The sequence below is a fragment of the Schistocerca piceifrons genome, chromosome 1 (genome assembly GCF_021461385.2).
Source record: "Schistocerca piceifrons isolate TAMUIC-IGC-003096 chromosome 1, iqSchPice1.1, whole genome shotgun sequence".
In the NCBI taxonomy this organism is placed as follows: domain Eukaryota; kingdom Metazoa; phylum Arthropoda; class Insecta; order Orthoptera; family Acrididae; genus Schistocerca; species Schistocerca piceifrons.
Window position 1 is genome coordinate 703,223,885 of NC_060138.1, and position 15,819 is coordinate 703,239,703.

General features: G+C 45.3%; 1 pseudogene; it reads right to left on the minus strand.

Moving 5' to 3' along the window:
* Nucleotides 1–15,458: 15,458 nt before the first annotated feature.
* Nucleotides 15,459–15,576, minus strand: LOC124728919 (annotated as a pseudogene).
* Nucleotides 15,577–15,819: the final 243 nt, after the last annotated feature.

Below are 15,819 nucleotides of genomic sequence, written 5' to 3' on the forward strand. Positions count from 1 at the left end.
GTAACAGATGTGAACATTTCCGCGCCGATGGTTCGACATCGTCTTCTTTAGTCTGGACTGGCGGCACGTATGCCATTGCGTCGGCTTCCATTGCTCAGAACCCGCCAACGTCGCAGATTGCAATGGAGACGTGAAAGGCGACACTGGCGTTCTGAGTGGCAGAATGTAGTGATTTCGGATGGTGCCGCTTCAACTTGTCCCACAGTGATGGCCGCAAAGGCGTTCGACGCCGCCGTTGTGAACGCAGTCGGGCATATGGTATTGTTCAGCGCTATAGCGGTCAAACGCCAAGCGTGATAGTTTGCGAGCAGTATTGCCTGTAACACGCGATCTCGTCTCCTGCGTCTTGAGGGCAATGTGCACCGTTACCGATCCATCAGGGAGGTTCGAGGCACTGCCTCTCCTGCAGGCCGTTTCACATGCCTTATTTCAGCAAGACAACCCCAGTCACCTAACATGTCACCCATCAGACACACCTGGGAAATGTTCGGTCGGCAACTTTTTCGTTCAGTTCTCCTGCAGCCACAGATGATGCTCCGTAGACCAGAGGAGAACGACTTAATTCCATACGTGACGTCCGCATGCAAGCCGCTATGCGACTTCGTTGCGGCAAGATCTTTCCACGATGTTGCTGTTACCAACTTTGTCGTCCTATTACGAAAATACGCTACTGTCTGTAAAAAGTGAAACATTCAGAAGCAGAGTATTCCACAGCAGCATATTCAGGCGCTCTTTGATTTCATGTCACCACGCCTAGCCCCTCTGATTGAAACATGTGGTGGCACTACTCCGAACCAAATTTCCACAGTCACAGTGCATGCACAGGTGTGTAATGCTAATCATTTGTGTAGTGTCATGCTCCTAATCGATGGAATAAATTTCATTGTGATCACCTCTCTCGGTCTTGATGTTTCACATTTCAAACAGTGGTGTACTTTGTTGACTACCCCCTACATAAGGACAAATGGCCATCGTAATGAGAAAAGAGAGATCATTGTTCGCACGGAAAGATTCAGGTATTATGTTTCCCACGCGCTACTCGAGAGTGAAACGGTCGAGAAAGAGTCTGAACCCTCTGCCAATCATTTACGTGTAAACTGCAGAGTAATCATGTGGTTGTATTCATGTTCAGTGCTGAGAAGACACATTCGATTGTTTTGCCAGTATTAAATTACTCTTGCTGACTACACCATGTTATCATCAGTTGTCGCGGTTATCGCCGTTCTGACATCTGCTTTTCACTGAGTGTCAACAGGTAGATTTTAGTTCAGTTTCTCATCTGTGTTTGTGAATAGGCGTTTTCTTAATGGTGCATTTCGTGTTTGGAGGTGTGGAGATTGAAGAAATCGTTTTACTGGATAAAAAGTGATCCTCAAGAAAAGTTCAATGCGATATACAGGATCTGCAAGGACGATTCATATTATGAGGTTATATTAAAAAAATTTAAAAAACCGAATGATAACAAATATTTCTCGCAAAACAAGAAATACTTCGTACAAATGACAGTATATGCTTCAAAAGGAAAAGATTAAGTCGACAAACAATTGGAAAAAATGTATGCTATTCCCTTCTGCTCACGTCACCTCAGCATTTACCGAAACAGGCTTATCTGTGATGGGGGAAAAGACAAAAAATCCGTATGTAATTCCAGAAGTAGGTGAATTTAGTGTGTGAATAGAAAATACATACATTTTGAAAATACTTCGTTTTTAGAAATAAACTTTCTTCCACGTGTCCTTGAGATGTTTGTCTCCATGAAGTTGGCAGCTCTAGTCATGGTTATACATAGCCGAAAAGACTGAAAAAGTATTTAAAAGAAATCACTCAAATGCAGAACAGATTGAAAACATTCATATATTTGCCAATAACTATCAGAGACCTGTCAGTAGGCTTTCTCACAGTATGTTGAGCCATTCACACAGTTGACATGTCCAAAAAGACTAGTTTCATTCGAATGACGACCCGACTGATCGAAAGAAACAATCGCCTGGCCAGCCAGTCGCTTGTTAGAACCAGTCAGTTGTCGAATGGCTAGCAGCTCGCTAGCTCATCAGCCCGCTGCACTGTGCCCTTGCGTGCGGGACTCAACAGTGCAGTCATCTACTGCATTGCCCGCGCCGGCCGCGGTGGTCTAGCGGTTCTAGGCGCGCAGTCCGGAACCGCGCGGCTGCTACTGTCGCAGGTTCGAATCCTGCCTCGGGCATGGATGTGTGTGATGTCCTTAGGTTAGTTAGGTTTAAGTAGGGGACTGATGACCACAGATGTTAAGTCCCATAGTGCTCAGAGCCATTTGAACCATTTTTTGCATTGCCCGCCTCTTGTATCTGCATGCAGTGTCCTAAGACTTGTGGGTAGAAAATGTGACTCTTTGACGTTCTGTCGTACGTAATTCTTACTCTGCCTCTATGGGCTCTTAAAATGGGAATATCAATGATTTCACACCACAATGATACAGTGTCTTCAATTCCGTCAACGTTTCTTTGATTTGTGATATTTGGAAATTAAGGAATATAATAAGAAGAGTTTACCCAAAGAGAAGATTTCTGTAATTGTTATTGGCGTGACATACACTCTTCTGATACAAAAAAAAAATGCTTACGTGGCTTCTGACAGACATCGCAGTGAAACATGCAAGCTTAGTCATTCACTAAAACTGCTGTCAACGTGCCACTGATTGGTAATGGAAATAACAGTGTTGGGAAGTTATTTCAGTCCTTAACACATGTTTTATCCTGCAAAGCGAACTTTTTACATGGTGAGGGCTGCAGCATCGCCGTCTGTGCGCCCAAGAAGCAGAGAAGGGCTAACAATATCAGCACGAATCGAGCGCTCTGCCACACGCTACGCGTCTTTACTGAATGAAGTGCCCATTTTGAACAATAGCAGACACAGGACGTTCAGTATTCCTCACCTTAGCTACTCATGACACTTCGCTGCCAGTAACCGTAAAACTGCGTTCCCGGGTTTGATTCCTGGCAACTACATCATTTTTTTCGGGTGGAGAGGTCTGGGAGGACGTGCACTGCGCCTTGTGGATGAAAAGCTGCTTCAGTATAAAAGATACAAAACTGGCGCGCAAGTCATCGAAGTAGCACTACGCCGAAAGCCTTGCACTAGGCTAGGTGAAGCACGACGCATATTTATTGGCAGTAGATCCATCAGCCGTAACTTATTCCGATTACAGATCGAGATGCATGGAGTATTACGACTACAGACCAGTTTTATAGGATTTAGGTCTAGGCAGCGTAGCGATAATTCGTAGGAAACCATATTCTTGCAGAATTTTTTTAGTGGAACAGAAGTAAAGAAAAGCAGGTTTATAATCTTCAACAAATCAAGTTGTTCGGCTTTCCTAGCCTCAACATATTTTTAATTTCTTTCTATTCATTTCTACATTACAGTCCGAAGTTTTGCTGCTACAATCGTAGAGAAGTGACCAGACGACACTGTGCATCCACAACAATGAAATGTCATCTGTCACTGTCAATTAACAGTATTCATCGAAACTGTCACTGTGAAGCAGTTATCCACATTGTTGTGTCTATGTAAAATTAAAATCACTGACCGCTTTAATTCCAATACTTCGTTTTTTCGCAAAAAAATCTAATGTACTGTGTTCGTTTTGCAAGTGTGTTCCATGTATTTACATATAATGACTCGTTCATTCAGGCACTTTTAAAACAAAATTCCATACAAGTAACAGTTTTTCTCAGTTTCTTTGCTAGCTTGGAAGTCCAGTTCTGTGTGAGAAGAACTGTTAAGTCTCTTCAGAAACAGATTTCTTTCTGTTGCTCATAATATTACAGAAATTAGTGTCTAATAATATATTTATCTACCTCATTAATAAGCTATTTATAGCATCCATTTGACTTGGTCTGATTTGGAGCAGAGACTTGAATCCTGTTCCACTCGGCCTAGTGCTCCTTTTTCTATAATTTGCTCACCACTGACTTACTTAACTTTTGCTCGTCGATATTTACTTGCACTTTTTATGAACTGCAACATGTACATAATGTAACACTGTCAATTATTTAAAAGAAATTACAAAATACAATATTAGTATTAGACCCAAATATTAAAAGAATTAAGACAATGTATGAAACAGAAAACAAATCATGTTAAAAATCGAGGCGCTGACGGAGCACAGGGAATACATTTCGAAATCTGAAGCAGTTCCTTGCAAAGATGATTGATCTTCACCAAAACTGCAGATCAAGGCCTACAGCTGGAGAAGAAGTCAAAAAGGAAACTACAGTCAACGGAGAGAAAACAGTTTTTCGGAACGTGTCCATGTGCTACGCCGTTGCGATACCCCTTGGAAATTCCGCTGTACCGCAACACAGTCAGTCCCCACCCACCGGAAATATCGGTAATAAACGCTGTAGTCTGATTAAAATTAAATGATAGGTGACACTTCACGCATTCCTCCAGCCAGAGCGCTCAACGTCACGCCCAAACCGTTCACCTCTGCCAAACTGCCACAAGAATTAGGTCTTGATGTGTTTGGATCCCGAATCCTGGTTCTGTCCCTTTCATTTCGCATTTCATTACACATGATAACCACACGAAAAACAACACACACACACACACACACACACACACACACACACACACACACACTACGATGCTAATGAAATACATACGTTTCATACATAGCACTAACCAAACACCACTGGAACCTTCCGCACAAGACGCGATTCAGCGTTATTAAATACAGTCATTGTAATCACGGAGATCGGCATACATTGGACAAACATCGCACGTCATTGCGTGAAGCCGAATTTTGAAGGCTGCCAGTTAATCGTTGCGACCAGGACATCAGAATCATAAATACAAAGAACACTTTACAGTGTTATGGCATAGCGTACTGATTAGCTTAGAGAATTGACTCGTTGAAGATGAAGATTTGAAAATCGTCAAATGCAGCTAAACTTGTTATTCTTCTAAATATAATCAAAAGATTTTATTACTATTTTTGTTAAATAAATTGGCTTAAATGTGACTCTTATTTGTAACACTTTGCCACGTCATTTTCATTATTGTATTGACTTTTTTATTTGCTCTTATTTTTCTTCCTATCATTCTTTTTTCGTTTGAAATCGATTTGTGTCGCCTATAATCTGCAACCAGGACTGCTCACCTGGCCTCCCGTGTAGGACAGCTTCAGGTAATCAATGACAGCGGTATATTACAGTTTGTTTTTAGCTCCTAAAACTGAAATTTTGCTGCGGAAGATGGACTATGCAAACAGAAATATTATGAAATTTTTCTGTCTTAAGTTTGCTCTTAGAGGTTAGCCTTAAACACCATGAACAAGGTGATCATAATTTTAGTTCTGCCGCGGATTGCTGATCACCATTTTGTCGGATACGTTGCACATCACGAGGCTGTGGTTAGGTTAGATGGTTGAAATGGCTCTGAGCACTATGGGACTTAACATCTGAGGTCATCAGTCCCCTAGACTTAGAACTACTTAAACTTAACTAACCTAAGGACGGCATACACATCCATGCCCGAGGCAGGATTCGAACCTGCGACCGTAGGAGCAACGCGATTCCCGACTGAAGCGCCTAGAACCGCTCGTCCACAGCGGCTGGCGTTAGGTTAGAAATTGAAAATTTGTGGTAAGTTCCTTTGAGACAAAACTGCTGAGGTCGTCAGTCCCTAGGCTTACACACTACTTAAACTAACTTAAACTAATTTACGCTAAGAACAACACACACACACACCCATGCCCGAGGGAGGACTCAAACCTCCGGCTGGAGGAGCCACGCGAACCGTGGCAAGACGCCAAGACCGCGCGGCTGTTAGGTTAGCACATGAGTGTAAATTCAGAGCTACAAAACCTCGCGTTTCCGTCTTTCCTGGCTTAAAAGTAGCTGTCGACAGAGCCTCTCTCATTTCTGCCATACCTCGCGGCGGCCGCTCCCTCCATTGCTCCGCGGTACGCACTAACAGCATTTGTGAAGTGGCCGCCTTGTTTGATTGCCGCGTATAACATAGCGATAGCCTGCAGCGGATGTGGCAACACTGTAGCGGCTTGTGACAGACGTCATCTATCAAGTAGTTCTAATCGGACTATCAGTAAGTGAGTTCTTCCCCTTTCGGTGATGGAGTCCATGACACACATTCGTTAGATCTCTTAACTGATACATTATTTGTGTTCACATCGAATAGTTTAAGGAAAATTCTTACCAAGTTGGATTAACTGAAGAGTTGAGAGGTGGCATGAGCCCCCTCTCATATTTCTATCTTACGATTCTCCTCTCTAATTGCATGCGGTGGAAAGTTGCTATTCCTTCACACGCGGACTTCCCACGCAGCGTCTCTCGTCACCCGGGTGGTCCGGTGACAGGCGGGCTCTGCTGATCTGCAAAGCTTTAAGCCGACGGGTGTGAGGAAGTCGAGTGAATGCTTTGCAGACACCGACATTGTCAAGAGGCACGCCCGCAGAGCTTGAAGTAGCGGCTGGGCTAGAGGTTCCGTTACTTCGCAGAAACTTAGCGAAAACACTTTCTGGCGGGCTACCAGCGAGGCGTGGGAATGACTTGTGTACCCAGGCAGCTGTGGCGGGAAAATTCCCGCACTTTCTGCAAAATAGTAACTGTGATTGACTTGCTCAGGGCATAGCTCTGTGACGTAGCAAGATCGGCGCAGAAATTGGCGCCAAGAATCTCCATTGGTGGAATGGTAGCGTTCCGGCAATGGAGTGGAATTTTCCGCCGGTTTTCGAGTTGCTGATTGGAACGTTTAACCACGGCCACTGTCGTGGGGGCGGGAATGTTCTGTGTTCGGTTTTGTACGGGTGCTCTGGTGGTAGTTGGCTCTCGCCTTTCGGTCGAGGACGTCGAAGCAACCAGCCAACGGCTCCGGTACGACAGATCGTGTCCTGGGAGTCAAGAAGTCGGTTTGGTAATGTACACTCCTGGAAATGGAAAAAAGAACACATTGACACCGGTGTGTCAGACCCACCATACTTTCTCCGGACACTGCGAGAGGGCTGTACAAGCAATGATCACACGCACGGCACAGCGCACACACCAGGAACCGCGGTGTTGGCCGTCGAATGGCGCTAGCTGCGCAGCATTTGTGCACCGCCGCCGTCAGTGTCAGCCAGTTTGCCGTGGCATACGGAGCTCCATCGCAGTCTTTAACACTGGTAGCATGCCGCGACAGCGTGGACGTGAACCCTATGTGCAGTTGACGGACTTTGAGTGAGGGCGTATAGTGGGCATGCGGGAGGCCGGGTGGACGTACCGCCGAATTGTTCAACACGTGCGGCGTGAGGTCTCCACAGTACATCGATGTTGTCGCCAGTGGTCGGCGGAAGGTGCACGTGCCCGTCGACCTGGGACCGGACCGCAGCGACGCACGGATGCACGCCAAGACCGTAGGATCCTACGCAGTGCCGTAGGGGACCGCACCGCCACTTCCCAGCAAATTAGGGACACTGTTGCTCCTGGGGTATCGGCGAGGACCATTCGCAACCGTCTCCTTGAAGCTGGGCTACGGTCCCGCACACCGTTAGGCCGTCTTCCGCTCACGCCCCAACATCGTGCAGCCCGCCTCCAGTGGTGTCGCGACAGGCGTGAATGGAGGGACGAATGGAGACGTGTCGTCTTCAGCGATGAGAGTCGCTTCTGCCTTGGTGCCAATGATGGTCGTATGCGTGTTTGGCGCCGTGCAGGTGAGCTCCACAATCAGGACTGCATACGACCGAGGCACACAGGGCCAACACCCGGCATCATGGTGTGGGGAGCGATCTCCTACACTGGCCGTACACCACTGGTGATCGTCGAGGGGACACTGAATAGTGCACGGCACATCCAAACCCTCATCGAACCCATCGTTCTATCATTCCTAGACCGGCAAGGGAACTTGCTGTTCCAACAGGACAATGCACGTCCGCATGTATCCCGTGCCACCCAACGTGCTCTAGAAGGTGTAAGTCAACTACCCTGGCCAGCAAGATCTCCGGATCTGTCCCCCATTGAGCATGTTTGGGACTGGATGAAGCGTCGTCTCACGCGGTCTGCACGTCCAGCACGAACGCTGGTCCAACTGAGGCGCCAGGTGGAAATGGCATGGCAAGCCGTTCCACAGGACTACATCCAGCATCTCTACGATCGTCTCCATGGGAGAATAGCAGCCTGCATTGCTGCGAAAGGTGGATATACACTGTACTAGTGCCGACATTGTGCATGCTCTGTTGCCTGTGTCTATGTGCCCGTGGTTCTGTCAGTGTGATCATGTGATGTATCTGACCCCAGGAATGTGTCAATAAAGTTTCCCCTTCCTGGGACAATGAATTCACGGTGTTCTTATTTCAATTTCCAGGAGTGTATGTCCGCAGCACCGGCAGATAGGGATTTTCCTAGGTGACAATCAGAGCTCAGCAGAGCGCGCCTGTTCGTCTTTTTTCTAACTTTGTTCTGTCTTGGGTAGCAGCAATTAATGTTGGGTTGGCTATGTGTTTTCTCTAAGAATTGAGTTGCTAGGAATTGGCTGCACATACCACTTCGTCATAATCCTCACAATCTAGTTTAGGGACAACTTCACATTCACAGCGTTTGTTTATGTTTCCAATTAGAGCCAATTTGATGTATTGTTAATGTTTCATGTGTTGTTGTTTATTATTTTGTGTTTAGTCTTAATAAATCATATTGTTATTTTGGACAGAACTTTCATTCTGTTAATAGGTAGAGCAACCCCATCATTCCTCACTATGTTAATGAAACCTTCGTTTAATTAACTTATTTATCAAATTAAATTATTGCAGGTGCCAAACTCTCTTCTACTCCACTGGCAGGATTGATTAGAGTCAGTTCGCGTATATTTTTTATCCTTGTGCAACAGGAAAAGTTGGAGTTAGAATAGGGGGGGGGGGGGGCTTAGAGCATCATGTACATATGTAATTTCTCTAAGAATTGAGTGTTAAAAAACACTGCTAGCCCCGGCACCTCGCAGAGTCAGTAAACATGGAAAGAAGTGATTAACTGTTGCTTACGGGTTTGTATATACAGTGTGAGATGATGCAAATGCTCAACAATTGCAGGGGGAGCCCTAAAATCGGAATCTCATGAGCCGATTCTCCGAGACGAGTGGCCGCGCGGTGTGAGGCGCCGTGTCACGGATTGCGCGGTCCCTCCCGCCGGAGGTGGAGTCCTCCCTCGGGCATGGGTGTGTGTGTTGTTCTTAGCATAAGTTTAAGGAGTGTGTAAGTCTAGGGACCGATGAGCTCCGCAGTTTGGTCCCTTAGGAATTCACACACATTTGAACATTTTGACCATTCCGAAACGAGTCAAGAAACTTTATGCTTCCTTCATTCCAGACGACATTAAAATTAGGGGGAAAGGTGGGCGGATCATAGAGGGGTACCCACCACGTACTGTACGGCGGTATTTGTGTACAGACTATGGCTCGCCTGCCAGATTCATTCTACAGGAAAAAAATCTCAGTCCGATGCCCATCCGAAAATGCGGCTATTTAGATACTTATAAAACTATCGTTTTCCTCTCATCGATCCTGTGCCACACTACCGAAAACGACAGGGTCTGACGCACTCGTTTCTTCGTTACTGGTTAGTCCGTCGCACAATATCTTCCAGAAATTTGTGGTTCTTCACTTCTTCTTATTTCTACATGAATCTCGACCATAATCGAACGCTACGAAAACATTTTAAAACTGTAGACATGCCTTTAAAGGTAATCTGTAACTTGCAAAAAAGTCGGACTGCATTTATGAGTTGAGCGACATAAAAGGGAAGCGGTAATTATGAAGAGAATGATACGGAGCTGTAGCCAATCCTCCACGTAATTTTGTGTCTACATCGAACAAGTAGTAAAGGAAGACAACGACAAATTTGGGAAAGGCATTGAAGTTCAGGAAGAAGAAATAAAAAGGTGAAGGTCTGCCGATAACTTTGTAATTTAGTCAGAGAAAGTAAAGAACTTAAAATACCAGTTAATAGGAATGGATAGTTCGTTGAAAAATAATTAGGAAATGAACATTAAGAAATGTAAATGTTGGTTAATAGTATGTGATCGAGAGAGTCAGGCTAGAAAATGAGATAGTGAAAGTAATATATGGGTTTTGGTATTTGGGCAGCAAAATTACTAACGATGGCCGAAGTAGAGAGGATATAAAATGCAGACAGAACATATAGACGAACTATTTATGAACATGTCGGGCCTGGTAGTCTAGAGGCAAAGCGCATTCCTGGAAACCGAGAGTTCGCGGGCTCGAATGTCGGTTGGACCACGCATTCTCAGTGTTCGGTTTTACCCAATCTTCACCTTTCAACTATGTGAGGAGTCGTCAGAATCAACAAGTGGTTTGGAGTCCACGTTAAACAGTAAGTTCTGTTTTGCCGGTTGCGTGTCTGTGGTAGGTTAAGGACACGCAAGTCGCCGAAATGGGACTCACCAGAAGGGTTTGCACCAGGCGACTGACCCACACGAGGTTGTTATTATACGTATACATAATTAAATTTGTACGAAATATGCATAACGCCAGTCCTACTCGCACTTGTGCTGTTTTTTGGCACAACGTGACTGTAAGAGCGGATAGTCGCTAGGATACATCCTGAGGCATCAAAGAATGGTTAACGTAGAAATGGAAAGAGATATTGGGAGTAAAAATTTTACAAGGAGACTAAGGCCTGAACGCAGTAAGTACATTCTAATGGATGTAGGGTGCAGTAGTTATGCAGAGATAAAGGGGCTTGTACCGGATAGACAAGCGTGGAGAGCTGTATATGACTGTAACGACAAAAATTTGTAAACACGAGAGGGTTAACGACAGTTGTTATGGCGAATCAGTTCACGACGTCTTCTGAGAACTCACATTCGTAGCTCTCCGTTTTCTTGTAAAACTGAGCAAGTGTTCTCATTAATGCCGTCTTCGCCAACAGGATGACAGCATTAATGTCGATGACGAATCGAGCATATCCTGTTCTCTGCGTACGATAAACGCTCGGAAGATGTACTTTTTTCTCATCGTGCCTGATGAAGGGACTTCCAGCACTCCTATACACGTCACAGAGTCGGAGAGTCGGGAAACAGACGGAGACTTGGCGCACTTGGCGGTGGGGCGCGCACCGCACGCGTCCCCTCGGGGCTGGGAGAGCGGCTGCCGTCACGCGGTCGTCGAACGGGGTTTTTTTAGCCAGCGCGCGGGCCGGCCATTGTATCGGCGCGGGCTTTGTCCCTATTGTCCGGCCGGTAGTGCAGGCCAGGTCTCCGCCCTGGGCCCTTTGCGCAGAGCGCTGCCGCCACCACCACCACCACCGCCGCCGCCGCTGCCGCCGTTGTTAACAAATACTACATACGCTCATCTGATACTCGCGTACGTCCACTTCGTTATTTTATACGTCTGAAACGTCCCGCACCATTACCCAAACAAGATCGGGAGCGTGGGTTGTTATATTTCAACATTTCTGAGCGCTTGAACACACTAACGACCTTTACCACATCACTGTAAGCTGCTTCACACCAGTTATCTTCGTGTTCTGCAGCTAGTCACTTAACATTAAGTAACAAATGAATTACTTTTTTTTCTCACCGAACGCGTCCGTATGAGAGTGCCTGCGTTCACAGTCGCTAACAATGTTAATGATGGCTAATTACTGATGTGTTACACGCTAGTGAAATCTTATGACTTTGGCTGTAGTCCCAACAAATTATGCGATATTATTATCCTCTGTAATACTTAATATCACAGTGACGTGCACCAGACTTGGGTCGAAAAAGATACAAAGTAAATCATTTTATAAGGCGCCAAAAATCTATGTAAGTGTTTTAACGTGTATTGAACAATTTCTGCCCTTCATAGGCCGTGCAAAAGTGTTTAAAGCTTTGCCAACTGAGAGACATACGTACCTATATTACATCTAATATTACAAAACTCCTGGTTTTTGAAAATTGTTGTGATTTATTATTTACCTCGAAAACATTTTCACTTATTTATCGCGCAGCCATAAAGGATATATTCAGAAAGTGGCCTCTCTGCTGTTCCTAACCATTCGTAGCACACTAATCTAGCTGTCATCAAAACGTGGTGTGTTGCTGTTGTTGTTGCAATCTTAAATCCAAAATCCGGTTTGCTGTATTTCTCCACATTAGTCTAGCCTGTACAAGCTTCGTCTCATGAACATAACAATCTACATTCATTTGAACCTGCTGTATTAAAGCCTTGGTCTGCCTCTACGTTATGTTCTCCCCCACACTTCCTTTCACTAGCGAACTGACGATTCCTTCATAATTCGCGATGTGTCATATCAGTCGATCCATTCTTTGTGTCACGTTGTGCTTAGAAAATTGTTTTCACATCAATTCGATTCAGTCCCCCCCACCACCATTACCCGATCTATCCGCGTAATCTTCAGCGTTGTTCTGCAGCCCAACAGTTCAAAAGCTTCTGTATGAAATACAGAACTGATCGTTTGTTTGTTACGAACTCTCTGAGTAGATGGCCTTAGTTAAAAAAACTTCACATGTTCTGCTCAGGAATTCATTTTTGGCTTCGATAATACTGGTACGCCAACTTTATTGTTTTGTGTTCAAAGTTTTTAGCGGTCTTTTGTTAAAAGACGTTCTTTAAGTTTACACTGCAATGTAGGTCGGAAATTGCGTAATAAGACTACATAGAACAAAGATGTAAGACACTACAAACTCTTCTACCAGCAGTAAAGTTCACAGCCACCACGCACCCTTTCACTAAACTATCTGCAATTCTGGGTGCCGTTGACTGAATTAATATATCTCACTTTGCACGCATTATTTCGTAGTTTCGGTAGTGTAGTCGTTTACAATTAATCATCTGAAATGTACATTAGTTGAAACACGGTTAGACTAAAAAATATGAAACATTCATTGGTTGTTTATTCGAAGGACTGACAAGGGAACATAGTAAAATTATTGCATTTTTACTATTGTATGCGTCAATAAATGTTTGCACCGTGACCCAAGAGTGAACATTTAATGGAGTATGCCATGTAGCTCCTTTTCCAATTATTTCGACTAAATAGCCAGTAGTCCTCTATTTACTCAATTTTAACTGTGTTAGACCTGATATGTACTTCAGACAATCATTTGAAACTGATTATTCAGCAGAACTGTCCAGTAGTGAATGCAGAATAAAGGAATATTTTAATGCGTTCAGCGGCAACTAGCACGACAAAATGTTATCATTCATAAAAGGGTATTACTACTGGGCTAATTGGGTTTCATCGAGGAGCAGCTTTATATTTCTTTAATTATGCGTCTGTTGCTCCGAAAATGATGACTACTTTCGATCACAATGAATAATTATTTATTTATTTATTCCTCGTATGTATTAGATAGGTAATTTACTTATCAGGTGCGTGTACATTTGCAAAGGTTGCGTTTATTTTGCATAAAACAGCATAAATATGTGTTAGTAAAGAATACAGAATATAACTAATTGCTATATACGTAACAGTAGACAAAAACGTTCTTCGTTTTTTCCAACTTAACGGATTTGCACACACATTCCGACAACTGGTTAATGTGCTCAGTATGGGGTGCGACCACATCTCGTTGCCATACAGGCCCGACAACGACGGGGCATGCTGTGAATGATGTCATCAATCTCATGTTGAAGCAATAACGCCCATTCTTTCTGCAGAGCTGCTAGCAAGTCTTGGAGAGTGGTTAGTGGATGCTGGCGTGATGCAACCTGTCTCCCTAGTACATCCCAGACATGCTCTATAGGATTCAAATTTGGAGAGCGAGCAGGCCACGTCATGCGTCCAGCATTTATCGTTTCGCAAGAAAGCACCATCCACCCGTGCTTTATGAGGTCGAGCATTATGGTCCGTCCATATGACGTCTGGATCCACAGTACCTCGCAACAACCGCAGATGAGATCCCAAAACTTGTCCCTATACCTGACAGCAGTTAAACCTTGGCGATCCACCTTACCATTTCATGGAGAGGGGTTCGTACGGTAAACATGATCCCTGCCCACACCATTAGGGATCCTCCTCGATCTCAGCCTCTTTCCGCAATTTTTGGTTCCAGAAATCATGTTCCACGTTCCCTCGAGATGCGAGTCTATCGAGAATCACTCTCCAGACTAAATCGGGACTCATCTGTGAAAACAACATTGGCATACTCTTCGACCGTCCATGTGGCATGTTGATAACTCCACTCTAGACATTCTCTTCTGTGAAGACGCATCGGAGGTACACATACAATAGGTCTCCGACAATATATGCCACTCTGCCGAAGCCTTCTGTCACCGTTTGTCTCGATACAACACGTCCAGTGGATGCTGCGACGTGAAATGCCAGGCCCTGCAGTACTAAGGCGGTACAGCCAAGTAACACTCCTGTCTTTCTGGTATCACACATGGTCGGCTCTGCCCTTGTCTTTAGTGTTTCGGTCACTATAAATTGTCGCCACAACAGAACGATTCACGTTAAACCAAAGGGCCACATCAGTTTGCGACTCTCCTGCTTCCATTCTCCTTATGGCCCTCCACCGCAGAGGTTCTGGTAGGCGTCTTCTTTGTGATTTTGTACACAGAGATTGTGGATGTAGGACTACCCGGCACACACTACCCCATTTGATAGGTGCTCAGACGCCATCGATGGCTTGGTTGTCCGTTGACCGGAATGCCACCTTCCTTGCAAGTCACCATTGTACGGGCGTCTGTCGACAGTTTGTATGATTATACCGTGCATTAGACACGAGGCGGAGAAATTGCAGATTTTTGCTTTAATTTTGGACACCAGTGTATAGAAAGAGGAAAAACGCAGCTGGTTCACTTGGTACATGACCCAAACGGTGTCTTTCTTCATTATGATTACAGTGGTCACGGTTCCCTGTGTTCCATCCGAGTTTGCCACTGAACTCTTTTGTCAAAAGCCATGCGTGGTTGGTTCAAATGGTTCTGAGCGCTATGGGGCTTAACTTCTGAGGTCATCATTCCCCTAGAACTTAGAACTACTTAAACCTAACTAACCTAAGGACATCACACACATCCATGCGCGAGGCAGGATTCGAACCTGCGACCGTAGCGATCGCGCGGTTTCAGACTGTAGCGCCTAGAACCGCTCGGCCGCTCCGGCCGGCTTGCGTGGTTGGTGCAAATTGTACTAGGTACTGCGCAAACAAAAAAATTTGTACTTTGAGAATAGACGCGGACATAATTAAAACTTTCCGGAAGCGACCGACAGAAATCATGCTTGGATGATGTGCGATATGAAAGAAAAAAGGCTCGAACATGTGAAATTGTTAATTGGCATTTTTTTTACACACTCCGTCTTCAGGCCACAAGTGGCCCATCGGGACCATCCGACCGCCGTGTTATCCTCAATGAGGATGCAGATAGGAGGTGCGCGTGGTCAGCACACCGCTCTCCCGGTCGTTATGATGGTTTTCTTTGATCTGAGCTCCTCAATTGGCATCACGAGGCTGAGTGCACCCGAAAAATGGCAACAGCACGTGGCGGCCTGGATGGTCACCCATCCAGGTCCCGGCCACGCCCGACAGCGCTTAACTTCGGTGATCTCACGGGAACCGGTGTATCCACTGCGGCAAGGCCATTGCCAAGTGGCAAATACCCGTAGGTAAAGTAACTAAGTGTTTGGATCCTGTTCACGTTATAGTCACAGAAAAGTACCGACATTCACTGCAGATATATCTACGCTTTAATGATGCCACAGGGGTAAGAAACTTCCACTGTTCCGCACCTCTGTGCAGAAGGCGCGCACAGTGGCAAATAAGTTTCCCGCGCCGCCGTTGCCAGCCTTGTTCGTTCATCGAGGCGTGTGTACCGTGCGGTCCGCGGCGC